This window comes from Gigantopelta aegis, chromosome 6 (assembly GCF_016097555.1).
Source record: "Gigantopelta aegis isolate Gae_Host chromosome 6, Gae_host_genome, whole genome shotgun sequence".
Taxonomy (NCBI): domain Eukaryota; kingdom Metazoa; phylum Mollusca; class Gastropoda; order Neomphalida; family Peltospiridae; genus Gigantopelta; species Gigantopelta aegis.
The window spans coordinates 24,621,934-24,639,471 of record NC_054704.1 but is presented as its reverse complement, the minus strand read 5'-3'; positions in this window follow the sequence as shown (position 1 = coordinate 24,639,471).

The following is a 17,538-nucleotide window of genomic DNA, read 5'->3' as shown; positions in this document are numbered from 1 at the left end:
CAGATGTGAATTATTAAATTTCCATAATCCTTTAACATTTTGAATTCTATTTAATTTCATGCAGAGAACTACCCCGGAGTGATCCGACTTATTACTGTTTTCAATTATAACATTTTGAACATATGGAATTAAGTTATTAGAGAGTAGAAACATATCTAATCTAGCTATTTTTAATAGGTTTGGTTTTCTCCACGTATATTGTCTTAATAATGGATACAGTTCTCTGAAAGGACGGGGGTTGGGGAGAGAAACAATCGAAAACTCAGTCCACATAGGTGATTCGATCCCGTAACCCAAGCACTTAAGGCGAGCGTACAGATTATGTCTCTGTCTGTCCATCCCCTTACACTGTTTTTACATATATATATATAAATAATATTTTCATATACTTACCATTTGTGACACCCAGTAGCCGATGTGTATTTTTGTGCTGTCGTTAAACATTAATTATTCATTCATTCATTAATTAATTCATTCATTCATTCATTCATTCTGTCTGTCCATCCACCCGTCTGCCTGTCCGTCTGTCCCATATATAGTTTACCGGATTTTTCTCTCTCAATGTCTCAAGATATTAAGCTAAAATATGGTGTGTAGCATTATTATTTACGATTAATTTTGACACTCAAGGCATTTACATATTTTTGACAGAGTTATGGCCATTGAATTTATGAGATATGAAAATTTGTATGATCCTATGTATTGCTTTATAGGCTCCATTGTTATCCCAAATCAATTCCTGCTGCCGACAAAGTTAACCTTTACTAATAAAACTGATATAAGCAGCCTATCAACATACACAAGACACTTGACGAATTTGTTTTATTAGCAACCCTCATTTGTACTGGACATCGCAGATGCATTTTGGGGGGATATTCTGCACTGGTTTCAACCTCTTATGTATACTGCATAACAACTGTATAACACATTAAAGTTTATTTGTGGATACTAATATACTCTTCAAAAGAAGAAACGCAAAACCACATTGTCGTAACATTTGGAGAATTGATTTAATTATTGAATGGTGAGTCCGATAATTACCAAATGTTGCAGGAGTCTTCACAATTCACTCTAGTCCATTGTGAGTAAGTGATAGGACACACCACCAAGGTCAAGGTCATCTGGAGTCAATACCGGGTGTGGCCTCCGCGTGTGCTGACAACTGCCTGGCACCGCCTGCCCATTGAAGCAACCAGAGTACGGATGACGTCCCGGGGGATGGTGGCCCACTCGGCCTGCAAGGCTGCTGCCAGCTCGGGCAGGGTCTGGGGCTGTGGTTGTCGCTGTCGGAGGCGTCGGTCCAACTCGTCCCATAGATGCTCAATTGGGTTCAAATCCGGTGATATCGATGGCCAAGGAAGGACATTAATGTTGTTGTTCTGTAGGAAAGCCGTTGTGAGACGTGCTGTGTGAGGCCTGGCGTTGTCATGTTGGAACACTGCGTTGGCGTTGGCCATAACTGGAACGATGTGTGGCCGGAGGATCTGGTCAATGTAGCCCTGTGCATTCAGGTTGCCCTGCACGTGGACCAGGTCAGTTCTGCCAGTGTGTGAGATGGCTGCCCACACCATGACACTACCCCCGCCGAATCTGTCCACTTCCTGCACGCAGTTTGCCGCATAACGTTCACCACGACGCCTATACACACGACATCTTCCATCATGACGTCGGAGCAGAAATCGGGACTCGTCACTGAACCACACCTGTCTCCATCGCAGTTGAGGCCATTGTCGATGAATCTGGCACCACTGCAGTCGGAGTCGACGGTGTTGTGGTGTTAAGATGACACCTCGAACTGGACGTCTGGCACGAATTCCTACCTCACGTAGGCGGTTCCGTACGGTCTAGTCGGATATCCTGCGCAAACCTGGTATTGCTGCGGCTGTGGAGGTGGCAGTAGTCAATCGTTCCCGAAGGTGGCGTACCCGGATGTAGCGGTCCTGCCCGGGGGTAGTGACCCGTGGTCGACCGGATCTAGGGAGGTCACGTGTTGATCCATGTTGCTGGTAACGGTCCCACAGTCTGGAGATGGTGCTTGGGGACACATGGAATGCCCTGGCAACGGCCGTTCTGGATTCGCCTGCGTCTAGTCGGCCGATGGCATTGTTTCTCTGCGGTTCACTGAGACGTGGCATGTCCTGGATTGTCAACTGTCGGCCAGATACAGAGGCCAGGCAAGCGAACACCCTGCACTTTTATACTGTCGGTGTTCATGTTGCACGTGCAGATAACGCACGTGCAGTGGTGACATGGTTTGCACGTGGCTGCGTTTTTGCGAATATTAACATTTTGGAACTTTATTGTACAGTAGCTGCGTTTTATCGAATGTAACCGTGGGAATGTGTTTGGGACATGCAATGACCTTATATTCACAAAGCATGAACCGGTAGGAAACATAAAATCGGAGTTATAACCCATTTGTACCCTTTTGCGTTTCTTTTTTTGAAGAGTATATTTACACAAATAATCAATGTCACATATTACTTACATCAGAGCCGCAGTTGTTTTTTACTCTGTAAATATTTGCGGTAAACCTCGAACTTTCTGCTTTGGTACAATGCAATCGTTAGCTTGCTTTCTTTAAAATTATTTTCGTGCTCATATCCAATTAAGGTTCAAGCACAAACCTCAGCTATCTGGGCTGTCTGTCCAGGACAGTGGGCTAGGTGTTAGTGGTTAGTTGTTAGTGAGAGAGAAGAGGGTGTCTTACCCATTGAGTCGTTATTTAAAACTCGCTCTGGGTGGGATCCGGAACCGGGCTGCGAATCCTGTATCTACCAGCCTTATGTCCGATGGTCTATCCACGACACCATCAAGGCTGGTAATCGTTAGCTATACTCTCAGAATGTTTGTTTCAATGTTAGCCTACTCTTGTATTACTCTTTCTTGATCAACAATACGAGTTTTCTCCCTTAGATAAATTGTTTCATTCTTAAAACTGCATTGACACACGTTCTTTTCAACGTAACTAATCAAGTTTGCAATCCAATTGCGGATCCAAAGAGGTGACCCCTACTTTGAAAACAATTAAGGGTCACAATCTGCTATGACCCTTAAATTTTTCTATTACATTAGTCTAGGCTCAATACATTTAGCAAGCTCCTAAATTAGGAATCCCATTAAAATTATGCTAAATCTACTCCCTTTTTGTATAACAAACCATAGACACTCGCCGACGTAGAAAAAATCCATGTTTTTCACTGTTTTATAGTGAAGAAAAATATATTTTAAAGGGACATTCCTGAGTTTGCTGCATTTTAAGATGTTTCCGACTAATAAAATATTTCTACGATTAAATTTATATATTAAATACATTTTCTTGTTTAGAATATCAGTGTCTGTATATTCAATGTTTCTGCTCGTCTTAATATTTGTAAAAAGCCCAGACTGGATTTTGTCTTCAAATAATTTCGTACGTACGAAAAAAAGTATTTTAGGAAATAAAATGAAATTTAACCTTGTACAAATATCAGAACGACCGGAAACACGTTTAATATACAGCCACTATTATTTTATGCAGAAACATATATTTGATATGTAATTATAATCGTTAAAAAGTCTCTGTTAATCGATAACATCTTAAAAATTGCATCAAACTCAGGAATGTCCCTTTAAGGTGAAGTAAGAAAATTAATGTTGATGGTCTAAATGGTTACATAATATATATAAACCTCGTGATTGCAGCTTTAATACACATTCATTTAAAGCGACAGTCTCACAGTTGCATAATAACAACAATACCCCTCCCCCAACCTCCCCAACCCCCCCCCAACAAAAAAACAACAACAAAACAACCAACAACAAAACACAACAACAACCGAAATGGCTGTTATTTTAATGCCTCAATACATTTTATATACTTTATTTTTGCATAATCAATCCTACAGTTGACAGACAATGGATTATTATTGTACGCTGACCGGCCTCGGTGGCGTCGTGGTTAGGCCATCGGTCTACAGGCTGGTAGGTACTGAGTTCGGATCCCAGTCGAGGCATGGGATTTTAATCCAGATACCGACTCCAAACCCTGAGTGAGTGCTCCGCAAGGCTCAATAGGTAGGTGTAAACCACTTGCACCGACCAGTGATCCATAACTGGTTCAACAAAGGCCATGGTTTGTGCTATCCTGCCTGTGGGAAGCGCAAATAAAACATCCCTTGCTTTCTGTCGTAAAAGAGTAGCCTATGTGGCGACATCGGGTTTCCTCTAAAAAACAGTGGTAGAATGACCATATGTTTGACGTCCAGTAGCCGATGATAAGATAAAAAATCAATGTGCTCTGGTGGCGTTGTTAAATAAAACAAACTTTACTTTTATTGTACGCTGGTTTGCGCTACCTTTATTCCCCATCAGGCGCCGATCAAAAGGGACGGTGCTGAGGTAGGCCTATGACTTTCAATGATATTTCGACATTTCCCGTTAAGTTACGAAAATGGCCGGAAACGTTACTATGAAAACGACAACAGTCCTTTGTCGCGACGTCAACAATGCTTTGGCATTTTAATATGCTTATTGATGTCAAAGCGATACTACGTACATTCTTCTAACTATTGTTTTAACTTCAGAAAAGTGCGAACAGAATCGCTGTTTGTCATTTAATAATCATATTTATGTTAAATGTGTATACATTCAAAATATCTATGAATGAATCGAAGAAAGTTTGTTTTGTTTAAAGACATCACTGGAGCACATTGATTAATTAATCATCGGCTATTGGATGTCAAACATTTGGTAATTCTGAGGTCATCAGAGGAAACGCGCTACATCTTTTTCTAATGCAGCAAGAGATCTTTTATATGTACTTTCCCACAGACAAGAAAGCACATACCACGACCTTTGTCCAGTTGTGGTGCACTATTGGAACGAGAACTGAATGAACCGAATACCACCTAATGACGACAGCTAACTATTGTGCTGTTGCAATGTTTTCTACAAGTGTTGAGTGACTACATCAATAGAGGTAAGTGTTTGACTGGCTGTCCTCTCTAAGACTATATGTCCTTATTTTCCTATTGGATAATAGCCGGTAATTAATACACCAATGTCCTCTAGTAGTATCATTAAACAACAACAACAACAACAAAATAATAAATAAAAAAGGGGAAAAAAGGAAAAAAGAAAACAATAGACTACAGTTGCAAAAGTGGATTATACCTATTCTATTATGGGACAGACGCTACCGTTATATTAGCCTATCTACATGACAGTTTTGATGACAGTTTTTCAGTGGATACGGGCACTACAACGATTTCTCTCTTACTAACCACTAACAATTAACCACTAAACCACTGTCCTGGACAGATAGCCCAGATAGTTGAGTTGTGAGCTTGAACCTTAATTGGGTATAAGTACTGAAATGAGTATAAAGAGCAGGTCAAATGATGTGCCACTTTGCCGCTAGACAGGTTAAGATTAACTAATCAAAAGTTCAGACGGTACGAACAGCTGCCATTCACAATCATTTGGGAGTACCGGCACGCTGTGCAGTGTCTCTTCGCACAAATCCTCAAATGATCGCTCCTTCCAGCATAATGAACTCGTCTCTGAGAACAAATTGAAAATGTCTGCAATGTGTGAGATAACAAATCTTCAATATGAGGGCGTGACGTGCAAAAAAGAAAAGAAAAAAAAAGAAATAAAGAAAGAACGAAAAAAAGAAAGAAGCGCGCGACACTTTTTCATTATGAAGCCTGTTGATTAATTTACATGATCGGTATTTCACGGGCAGGTGTTAAATTTTTCTAGGGAGGAAGAACATATTTTATTTAACGACGCACTTAACACATTTTATTTACGGTTATATGGCGTCAGACATATGGTTATGGACCACACATATATTGAGAGAGAGGAAACCCGCTGTCGCAACTTCATGAGCTACTCTTTTCGATTAGCAGCAAGGGATCTTTTATATGCACCATCCCACAGACAGGGTAGTACATACTGCGGCCTTTGATATACCAGTCGTTGTGCACTGGCTGGAACGAGAAATGGCCCAATGGGCCCACCGACGGGTATCGATCCCAGACCGACTGCGCATCGAGCGGGCGCTTTACCATTGGGCCACGTCCCGCCACGATTTTTCTAGGGAAGGGTGCAGGTTTTAAAAAAGGAACCCCTACAGTAGTCCCTAGAACTCTAACATGCATTTCTACATATACTTAGAAGTGAGAGGTGGATCGGAAACGCACGCGTGTATGTGTGTGTGTGGGGGGTGGGGGGGTGGGGGTGGGGGGGAGGGGGTAGGGGTTGAGGCGTGGTGGTGACAGAAGGAGGTTGTGGAACGCAGCCTCTGCGCTCACATCCCGGATCCGTGCCTGCATTAATACACTGTCTAGCAATTTAATATTTTTCACAAACTAAGTTCACGAAATGCAGTCTATCCTTGTCAGAGTTTTGAAAGCACATTTCGCACTGAGGTAATGACATCCCGTTATCTAATCCAAGTTCTTTCAGCGCATACATACTACGCACAGGTTTATGCTTAAACGTGGTGTTTATGTTACTTGAAAGGTTTTCACATGGAAATTCTACACTGATCTCCAGTGAAAACACAACAGTCAGATATGTAGTTGTAAAAAGGATTTGAGAAGGAAAAAATAACACATTTAGCTGATTTTGTATAATTGAATGTATTCTGGTAGGCAAAAAAAAAAAAAAAAACCAACCCAGAAATTGTATTATTATTGTTATTGTTTGTTTTATAGCAACCTTGCACATGCGATGGCAATAAGAACTAAAAATTAGGTGATGCGTTTTCAATGGAGTTGAGTATACTTACACTTTTTATATGGCTATCAAATCTTTCATGGCAGACCATTGGATCAAAATGTTTTGGTCTTCCTCAGTTAGACAGAAAGGACACTTGCAAAGTAAAAGAGGAGTAGGCTATATTGGATGTGTTTGAACTTTAGCGGGCACGAGCACTTTACCGAAGTATAGTGGAAGAAATTATTTCAGTTAAATGATTTATCTCTAAAATTTAGTTACAAAACTAATTTATCATATATTTAAAAAATAATTTTCCACTTATCTGCCTAATAACGGGCAAACAGCTTCAATATTTTCAATCTCTTTTCCATAAATCCATTATTTGCTTGTCACTGAAATATGCAAATTGATAATGATCTTTAGACAACAATTTGAGATTCCAGAAGCGCTATCGGCTAGATTTTTACAGCTGACTGTTACCAATCAGCTGGTATCAATTTCATTGTAGAATTAAATGCTCACACTTGACTTGATTTGATGAAATGCTGTTTATTATATTTACACGGAAAGCTCTACTTAATTCAAACCAGATTCAGGGTATTGACCCTTGCGTCTAGACGGAGGGTCGGTGGGCTGTAATGCATTTAAATATCATCATTACACGTCACGCTGAAAAAGTGACTTAGGGATAATAATACAAGACATGTCACATAATATGTTGCAGAGATTCAGCTATATATATATATATATATATATATATATATATATATATATATAAAAGAATTGTTTGTAATTTTTGTTTGTATTTATCAATGTATAACAGTCACAAATTTAGTATAAAATCGCTTCGGTTCGCTACACGATTTTATACAATTTATGCATCGACCAACAATTATTATTCAAGAAAAATGGCAAACAATTCATGTAATTACAAACAGCACGACTTATTTAGTTAAAAATACACACACTGACACAATTTTCTGATGTTTATCGAAGGATAATTTAGGGGTGTTTTTTTTTATGACGTCGTCCAATCAGAATAGAGAAAATCGTATATAACAGCGGGAAGTTTATAATTATCTGATTTTATTAAAGATATATGTCTGTAACACTCGGCATGAACTAGCAACTGTTAATGAAGAGTTGCGTTAAACAGTCATCTAGTGGTGTTGTTAAAGGGGCATGCCCTAGTTTTTAAATACTAACGCATATTCTTTACTATTATAGCCGTTTTTGATAACTGAAATCATACTTTACTAAGATTTTATGGTTTAGATTATCAATGTCCGTACATTCGAAGTGTTTTTGGTCATCCTGGTGTTTTTAATATCAGAAAATGCATTTCTCATATGTTTAAAACGCACGTGCGTCTGAGAAGTAACAGTTATGGAGTCGAGTTTTAGTCTATTTTAGAGGGTATTTCACCATTTCAAAGTCACACACTCATGTTTCAGGTTTGTAGATTAACTAAACTTAGTGTTAATTTTCACGGGTTGAAACTAGGGTCTGTCCTTTTAACTAAACTTAGAGTTAATTTCCACGGGTTGAAACTAGGGTCTGTCCCTTTAACTAAACTTAGTGTTAATTTCCACGGGTTGAAACTAGGGTCTGTCCCTTTAACTAAACTTAGTGTTAATTTTCACGGGTTGAAACTAGGGTCTGTCCCTTTAAACCAAACAAACTTCAGTACAGAAACGTTTTCCCGTTAGAGTGCGCGACAAGTAAGAACACTTCAGTACAGAAACGTTTTCCCGTTAGAGTGCGCGACAAGTAAGAACACTTTAGTACAGAAACGTTTTCCCGTTAGAGAGCGCGACAAGTAAGAACACTTCAGTACAGAAACGTTTTCCCGTTAGAGTGCGCGACAAGTAAGAACACTTCAGTACAGAAACGTTTTCCCGTTAGAGTGCGCGACAAGTAAGAACACTTCAGTACAGAAACGTTTTCCCGTTAGAGTGCGCGACAAGTAAGACCACTTCAGCTGCTCACCACATAAGCATGTACTCGTCTCTGATTGCCCCCCCCCCCCCCCTCGTCCCAATTAAATTTAATGTGTGTTTTGTTTAAAGACACCATTAGAACCTATTGATTTATTAATCATCGGCTATTGGGTGTCAAAGATTTTATATTTCTGACATAATATTATAGTCTTAAAGAGGAAGCCCGCTACATTTTTTTTCACTAGTAGCAAGGGATCTTTTATATGCACTATTCCACAGACAGGATAGCACATACCCCGGCATTTAACATATACCATTCGTGGTGGAACGAGAAATAGCCCAAATGAGCACACACACGGGGATCGATCCCAGACCGATCGCGCATCAGGCAAGCGCTTTACCTCTGGGCTACGTCCCGCCCGTCTCAGTTAAATAACACCCCTATTCTAACAATAGAATCGACTTTTACGTATTTCAAATATTTTATTGAAACACAAACACAAAAAATAAAAGCAAATAGACGAGAGCTACTTGTTGCAATATCCTGTTTTAACGTGATTGATGTTTTTAATTTTATTTTCGGTGAAAAATAACAGTTGATCACTGATGCTGTGCACACAATATTTGAATCATTCCCCCTTTTTGTAAGCCAATATTAACGTTATTAATCATGAATTTCACAAGTGCTTGGTTATAGCGTACACAATATTGGATGTGCGCAATCAATAAAAATGCCATTTGTTATAGATGTGTAATGTACGAATGTCATGGTGTTAGAAGAAACAAACCGTTCTCGCATTTTAAGTGCATTTAATTTGTCACCAGTATTCTAGGATCGTATCCTTTAGATTACTAACCGGTGGAATACCCACACATGATTGACGGTTCCATTATTCCGAGTTTCGAAATACGTATGTTTCGAAATGGTGGTCAACTTAGCAATATCGACTTTGGAGGAAATATGTGTGGAACTAGGTCTGTAGCAGACAGGTCATGCGAAATCGCAGTTCATCACTTTCATAGGTCATTTTAGGCTCGGGTGCTGGGATATAATATATTGTTCGACTGGGTGTATGTGAGGAATATTTTCATATCTATATTACAGGAACCTTAGGTTTGTACGTAATCGCAAATCTACGACTAAACCACCGTTCCTATTACAACCAACAGCACCGTAATCTACCGTAATGATGAACTAGATGCCAAACACGTGTAAACGTATGACCGATATAACTGCTGGTCGAAGACGTAAACTTACGAGGCTGGACGTAGCCCAGTGGTAAAGCGTTCGCTTGATGCGCGGTCGGTTTGAGATCGATCCCCGTCGGTGGGCTCATTGGGCTATTTCTTGTTTTAACCAACGCACCACGACTGGTATATCAAATACCGTGGTATGTGCTATCCTCCTCTGTGGGGTAGTGCACATAAAAGATCCCTTGCTACTAATGAAAAAATGTAGCGGATTTCCTCTCTAAGACTATATGTCAAAATAGCCGATGATTAATGAATCAATGTACTCTAGTGGTGTCGTTAAAAAAAACCCCGTAAACTTACGATGTTTTGTGAAATGGGCGCCTGGTTCGTGTAGTTTGAAATGTTGCAGGTACCTTATTTCAATTACACTCTATTCCTAAAAACAAAACTGCATCCATCTCTGCATTCAAAGGGTGTGCTCAATGAGCTCAGTGTTAAAGAATCAATCTGCAGTATTATAACAAACTGATGTGCCCTTCCAGGGACGGACTATACGGACTAAGGGGGGTGATGGTTCTCTTCGGCTTTGTTTTAAAACCTATCAATCTGAGTGGCCTATTGAAACAACCATACAAGCCAAACTCTATGGTGACAGAGGACAGCTGGAAATGAGCTGGGGGTTTTCATAGTATAGACTGGACTACTCGTGTAGCTTGTGAAAAAAACACCAACCTTTTGATGAAATGGTGTATTCTTCAACACTAGTGATATATATATATATATATATATATATATATATATATATATATATATATATATATATATACAGAGAGAGTACCTTTTTAACATACCCCTATACCACTAAGGTTTCGGTCTGACACTAGTGAAAGTAAGATTTTTCGCGAATGCTTATATAGATAGACTCTGTAACATAACGCGCTCGACAGTAATTATAGAAAATAAATATAGCAGCTTGTGTACAAGCGTATTTGAGTGATTCAGCACTAAGTTAGCTTCCTCTCGATCCTCGTCGGTGGGTCCATTTGGGGCTATTTCTCGTTCTAGCCAGTGCGCCACGACTGGTATACACAAGGCCGTGGTATGTGCTATCATGTCTGTGGGATGGTGCATATAAAAGATTTCTTGCTACTAATGGAAAAATTAAGCGAATTTCCTCTCTAAGACTAATAATTTTATATGTCAAAATTACCAAATAACCGATAATTAATAAATCAATGTACTCTAGTGGTGTCGTTAAACAAAACAAACTTTTGCTCCACTCGTCAATGGGCAGGTTAAGGATAAACTTAAACTTTGTCGGATATTTCACTTTATTACTCCTCGATGAGAAACGTTGCATGTAATCATGGAGAAAGAAAACGTCACTACGAAATTTCTAGTAAATGAAAATGGCGGGTCAGTCGAACACCGTTTTTTAATACGTACAGTATATGCTGAGTAGCTTATTAAAGAAAGAAATGTTTTATTTAACGACGCACTCAACACATTTTATTTACGGTTATATGGCGTCAGACATATGGTTAAAGACCACACAGATACTGAGAGAGAAAACCCGCTGTCGCCACTTCAGGGACTACTATTTTCGATTAGCAACAAGGGATCTTTTATATACACCATCCCACAGATAAGGTAGTACATGCCACGGCTTTTGATATACCAGTCGTGGTGCACTGGCTGAAACGAGAAATAGCCCAAATGGGCCCACCGACGGGGATCGATCCCAGACCGACCGCGCATCGAGCGAGCGCTTTACCACTGAGCTACGTCCTGCCCCCGAGTAGCTTATCAATGCTATCAGTATTTTCTGACATTACGTTTTGTATTATGCATCATTTACGAAGTAAAATAGCTGTCAAAGTGAAACGTTATTCATAAGTAGAATTTTGTTTTGTTTAACGACACCACTAGAGCACATTGTTTGATTAATTAATCATTGGCTATTGGATGTCAGACATTTGGTAATTCTGGCGTATAGTCATCAGAGGAAATCCGTTACATTTTTCTTAATGCAGCAAGGGAACTTTTATATACACTTTCCCACAGACAGGAAAGCACATACCATGGCCTTTGACCAGTTGTGGTGCACTGGCTGTAACGAGAAAAAAAATCAGTCGAATGGATCCACCGATGTGATTCGATCTTGCGACGCAAGCACTCAACTGACTGAGCTAACTCCCTTCCTTATTCATCAATAGATAATATAATAATCCGGCTTGCATTCGATTTCCGATATTCAGTTTTACAAAGTGGGCTTTAGTTTTATGAATCACCAGATCTAATTTGTTTTTAACAACTTTATTCATGCCCGCACCCTACCCCCACCAACCTCCATTAAAAACCTAAACTACCACCCCAACCCCCTGAAACAACCCATCAAACAAAACAAACATAAATACAAAAAGCACAAAAACATAACGTAACAGGGCAGAAACAAAACAAAACAAACAATAACGATTATCTTGTTAATGCAATTTTAGAAAAAGGTGTGTGTTTCGCCCCCTGCCCCAAGGATTGTAGCGAAGCGCATGCAGTAACCACAGTACACTACAGTGCCCGAAGTAGATTCGAACCCACCATGATGTAGACCACAAACCACTGCGTACACCACACGTCCAAACCCCAGGACAAATATAACGTACACATATTGGATATATAACCACCACGGAATCGATTGCACAACAGGTCACGTGATTTAAAAACCTCATTTATTTTTTTATTATACGGTACAAAAATGATATATATTTCTAAAATATACTTTATTTTCAATGGCTTCTCAAATTATGTTAAGATATATATATATATATTTTTTAAAAATTGCGAATCTTAAAATAGATGGGCGTTACTCAGGTACAAATTAAACAGAAAACGAAAGTAGAGAAAATCCCGTCGGAGTATGATTGGTAGGTAGTTAGGTTGTTTGGTGTGTGTGTGTGTGTGTGTGTGTGTGTGTGTGTGTGTGTTAGCATGGTTTTATGTGTGTATGTGTGTGATGTGTATGAGTATGTGTGTGTGTGTGTGTGTGTGTGTGTGTGTGTGTGTGTGTGTGTGTGTGTGTGTTTCGACAGTTCACAGAATGTAGCCCGAGTACTCTAACCGTAAGGTAGCTAGACGGACATTTGGACAGTAATGAGAGCCAAAAAATGGAAAAATGACTTTTTACCATACCAATACCCATTGCTGAAACAAACTCAAGATCCAAACGTACCTGTGAAATTACTCGACGAGTCAGGCTTGATTGTTGACGGACAGGCATTGGTTCAAAGTCCGAAACCCGAACTAAATGTTTGAGAAACCCGTAAAAAGGATGCCAATGCCTCATACGGAACAGAACGCAATGTTAAAGTAACTGTCACAAGTGATTGAATAACTAAAAGAAACACTAATCCAAATAAATTATATTACATTTATTTACAGCACACAAATAACAATCACATTCATTCTCCACTCCTACTTACTAACCCTAATTATATCCCTCTCACATACCACTAATCACCAGCACTCCCTCAACACTCACACTTCTCATATATAATAAACATACATTATCACCACTTTACACATAATTTCATATAAAAATATCACGTATCACAACACACAAAATAATATACTAAAACCACACAGTTCAATATAAAATGTTTCAGTTCATACCACAATCCTTATGATTCACTTCCTCGTGATCAACTTTTATATACATATTTTGTTCTAACTAAATTATGTACTAACATTAGTTAGCACCCTCCATTTCAAATCAGCTCTAAATACTACAGCCATATTTACACAATATGTTTCTGCTGCACAATAACAATACACTTGTTATTCACCGAGATGCTGCACGATAACAATACACATGTTATTCACCACCACAACATCATGGCTAATAAGTAGCCCACATGTGGAACTTCAATTTCCACTTCAGCTGTACCCAACTTCCATGAATTAACATCAACGTCAGTTTCCTCGTCCCTTCTTCACATAATTCCGCAGCCAATCACCTGGTCAAACTCTAACATTGCCCCTCGCTGCTCATCCCGTTGTTGGTCTCAACAGATACCACACAAGCTGGGTTAAACAATAACCCGAACTTCCACAAAGTCTCTTACACTTCTACCAAGTCTTTCCCAAACTGAATGTTCAATGATTCTCTCTCAGCGATTAATGACAAATCATCCACTCAATAGCCCAGTTCCACACTATATTCACCCAGTCAGCTTATCACTCATCTATCACTCACCCATACCACAAGCTACAATAATACAAATTGCTACCTTGCTAATTACAGACAGCTTCACGTGTGAGATACAAGCTATGACTCATACTTCATGCTTCTCTCATTCGTATAAATTAAAATACCGTATAAATGATAAAAAATGTTATAAAATATATAACCACATATTATCTTTCATACAATTAAAATCAGATTACCCTACTTAAAATTTTTATTTCCCAAAATAAAAATATCTCACAAAACCAAAATCACAAGTCACAGTAAGTCAAAGTTAATCCTTCACAGGATACTACATAACCTTGATAATCTATTCTATATCCCCACTGTCACCGCATCGACTTAAAAGATCGGCACACACATTATCCTTACCATGGATACTCTTACATACAAACCTGTATGGTTGTAGTGCCAATGCCCATCTCATCACTCGTGCATTGTCAAACCTCGTCTGGTGTAACCATGTCAGTGACTGGTGGTCGGTTTCTAACGTGAAGTCCACTCCGTACACGTACTGTGTAAACTTACCTATGGCCCACACAATGGCCAAACACTCCTTCTCAATAGTTGCGTATCTGGTTTCTCTGTCCTTTAATTTCCTACTAACATACAACACCGGAAATACCTCACCTTCGCTCTCCTGCATCAATACTGCACCTAACCCATTACCTGATGCGTCCGTTCTAATGGTGAAATGTTCCCCAAGTTTAGGGAGTTTCAACACGGGTGCACTTGACATAATTTCTTTCAGTGTTTTAAATGCTGCTGTCGTACCCTCTGTCCACTGTAACACTTTAGTCTGACTGTTCTTAGTCATGTCCGTTAGTGGAGCTGCAATTTCTGAAAAATTCTTAATAAATTTTCTGTAGTACCCAATGAGTCCCAGAAATGATCTCAACTCTTTTTTGTTCTGTGGTCTAGATATTGCCATGATTTTCTTCACTTTCTTTGCCTCTGGTCCAATTTCACCATTATCCACCATATGTCCTAAAAATTCTAAAGTTTTGAATCCAATCAAACACTTGCTCGGTTTTGCAGTTAACTTTCCATCTCTCAGTCTGTTAAATACTGTCTCAACCATCTCTAGATGTTCCTCCCATGTTTCGGTATATATTAAAATGTCATCAATATAGTTTCTCACATTACTCAAACCTTTCAATAGAGTTCTCATCATCCGTGAGAATACCGCTGGAGCACTAACTATTCCAAACGGCATTACCTTCCAATGATACAGACCATTTGGTGTAACGAACGCTGTTGCATCTCTCGAATCTTCTTCCACTGGAATCTACCAGTATCCCTTGCAAAGATCAATTTTTGTGAAGAATTTTGCTCCTGAAATTTTACTGAGTAATTCATCAATATTAGGAATGGGTTCTGCATCATATACAACAATTTGGTTCAATCTCCTATAATCAGTACAAAATCGATATGTCCCTTCTTTCTTTTTCACTAACACTATGGGACTAGCATATGCTGAGTGAGATTTCTCAATCACATCAAGTTCTAGCATTTGATCTACTTCCTCTTTCACTACCTTCGTCAAGCTAAACGGTATTGGATATGGTTTTAATCTAACAGGTTCTTCAGAAGTTAATTCTATTTTGAATGTTTCCAGATCAGTTCTTCCAGGTTTATCTGATAATACATCTTGGAATGTTTGCAGTACACCTTTCACATCTTGGATTTGTTTCCTATCTAAATCACTTGAAAGTTCACATCTTTCCCATGTCTCTGTCTTAACTAACGATGGTAATACAATACCCAACTTCCCTTCTAACTTTTCTGTACATTCCCCTTCAACGACTTCCTCTTCTACTACTGCTACACAAACTGTTTCTATCCTTTCTCTATTCTCTTCCTTTGGTCTGTCCAAATATTTCTTTAGCATATTCACATGAAAGGTTTTTACTTTCCCGTTGTCCATCTTTATTCTGTAATCTAAACTTCCCAGCTTCTCTACTATCCTGTTTGGTCCCTGCCACATCATTTCTAACTTGTTCTTGTATTTAGGTAAAAGCAACAATACCTGATCACCAACCTTCAGCTGTCTGTCCTTCGCCTTCGAATTGAAGTATTTTCTATATCTCGTTGATGATTTTTTCTAACTCGTTGTGTGCCAGCATACACGTTTCCTCCAGCCTCTCTCTCAGATCAATGACATACTGATATGTTGTCTTTATTTCTGGATCTGTTATTTCATCTGTCCACAATTCTTTCAGAATCTGCATTGGTCCTCTCACTGTTCTACCATAAAGCAATTCAAACGGAGAAAATCCTATGCTATCTTGCGGTACCTCCCTGTAAGCGAACAGCAAAGGTGCTATATATCGATCCCAATCCTTTGGTCTTTCAATACACATCTTTTTAAGCATTGATTTTAATGTCCCGTTAAATCTCTCAACAAGGCCGTTACACATTGGGTGATAAGGAGTGGTTGTTAATTGCTTCATAGATAACAATCTACATACCTCCTTCATCATGTCTGATGTAAATTGAGTTCCTCGGTCAGTAAGAATCTCTTTTGGCATTCCACCTCTTCCAAACACTCCCAATAATGCCTCCGCTACTGTTCTGGTGTCAATATTCTTCAAAGCCACTGCTTCAGGATACCAAGTTGCAAAATCCACAACAACCAAAATATATCTGTTCTTTTTGTCAGTCATCGGATCTATTGGTCCTACTAAATCTACTGCTACTCTTTCAAATGGCACATCAATAACTGGCATCTTTCCTAATAAAGCTTTCCCTACTCTACCTTTAGGAATTGTTCTTTGGCAAACATCGCATGACTGGCAAAACCTGCGAATATCCCCTTGTAATCCAGGCCAATAAAAATGACGTTGTACCCTATTGATCGTTTTCTGTGTAGCCATATGTCCTGCCAAGACTGTTTCATGAGCAATTCTCATCACTTTGACTCTTAACTTCGTTGGTACTACAAGTTGATCAAATAACTTTCCATGTTCAAACATTAGGTGACTGCGACTTTCTTTTAAGCAATTCATTTTCAATTATAAATTTTGAAAAGTTTCTCCCTTTTAGCGTTTCTTCCCCTGCTTCTGCTAATTTAAATAATTGTTCCAAACCTTCATCTTTTCGCTGCTCAGCTCGGATCTGTTCAGGATTCACTCCTTCAATCTGTATTGTTGGTGTAATCAATGGCTGCATTTTCTGATTTCTCCTCTTCACTTGGGCTCTTGTCTCCATGATTCCTATTGTCTGTGCTATATCTCTCTTCGTGGCATCTTTAGCTCCTATCACGTTTCCAATGACAATATCATATATGGGATTATCTAAAACCATAGCTCTGACTTTCCCTGTGTAATAAGGCGTTTTGATGTAAGTCTCACACCATGGGGCTCCTTTTTCACCTCACCATCTAAAGTCACATAACTACCTATCTCTCCTGTCATGTCATTCTCAGGTACTAAACACTTCCTGATCACTACTGTG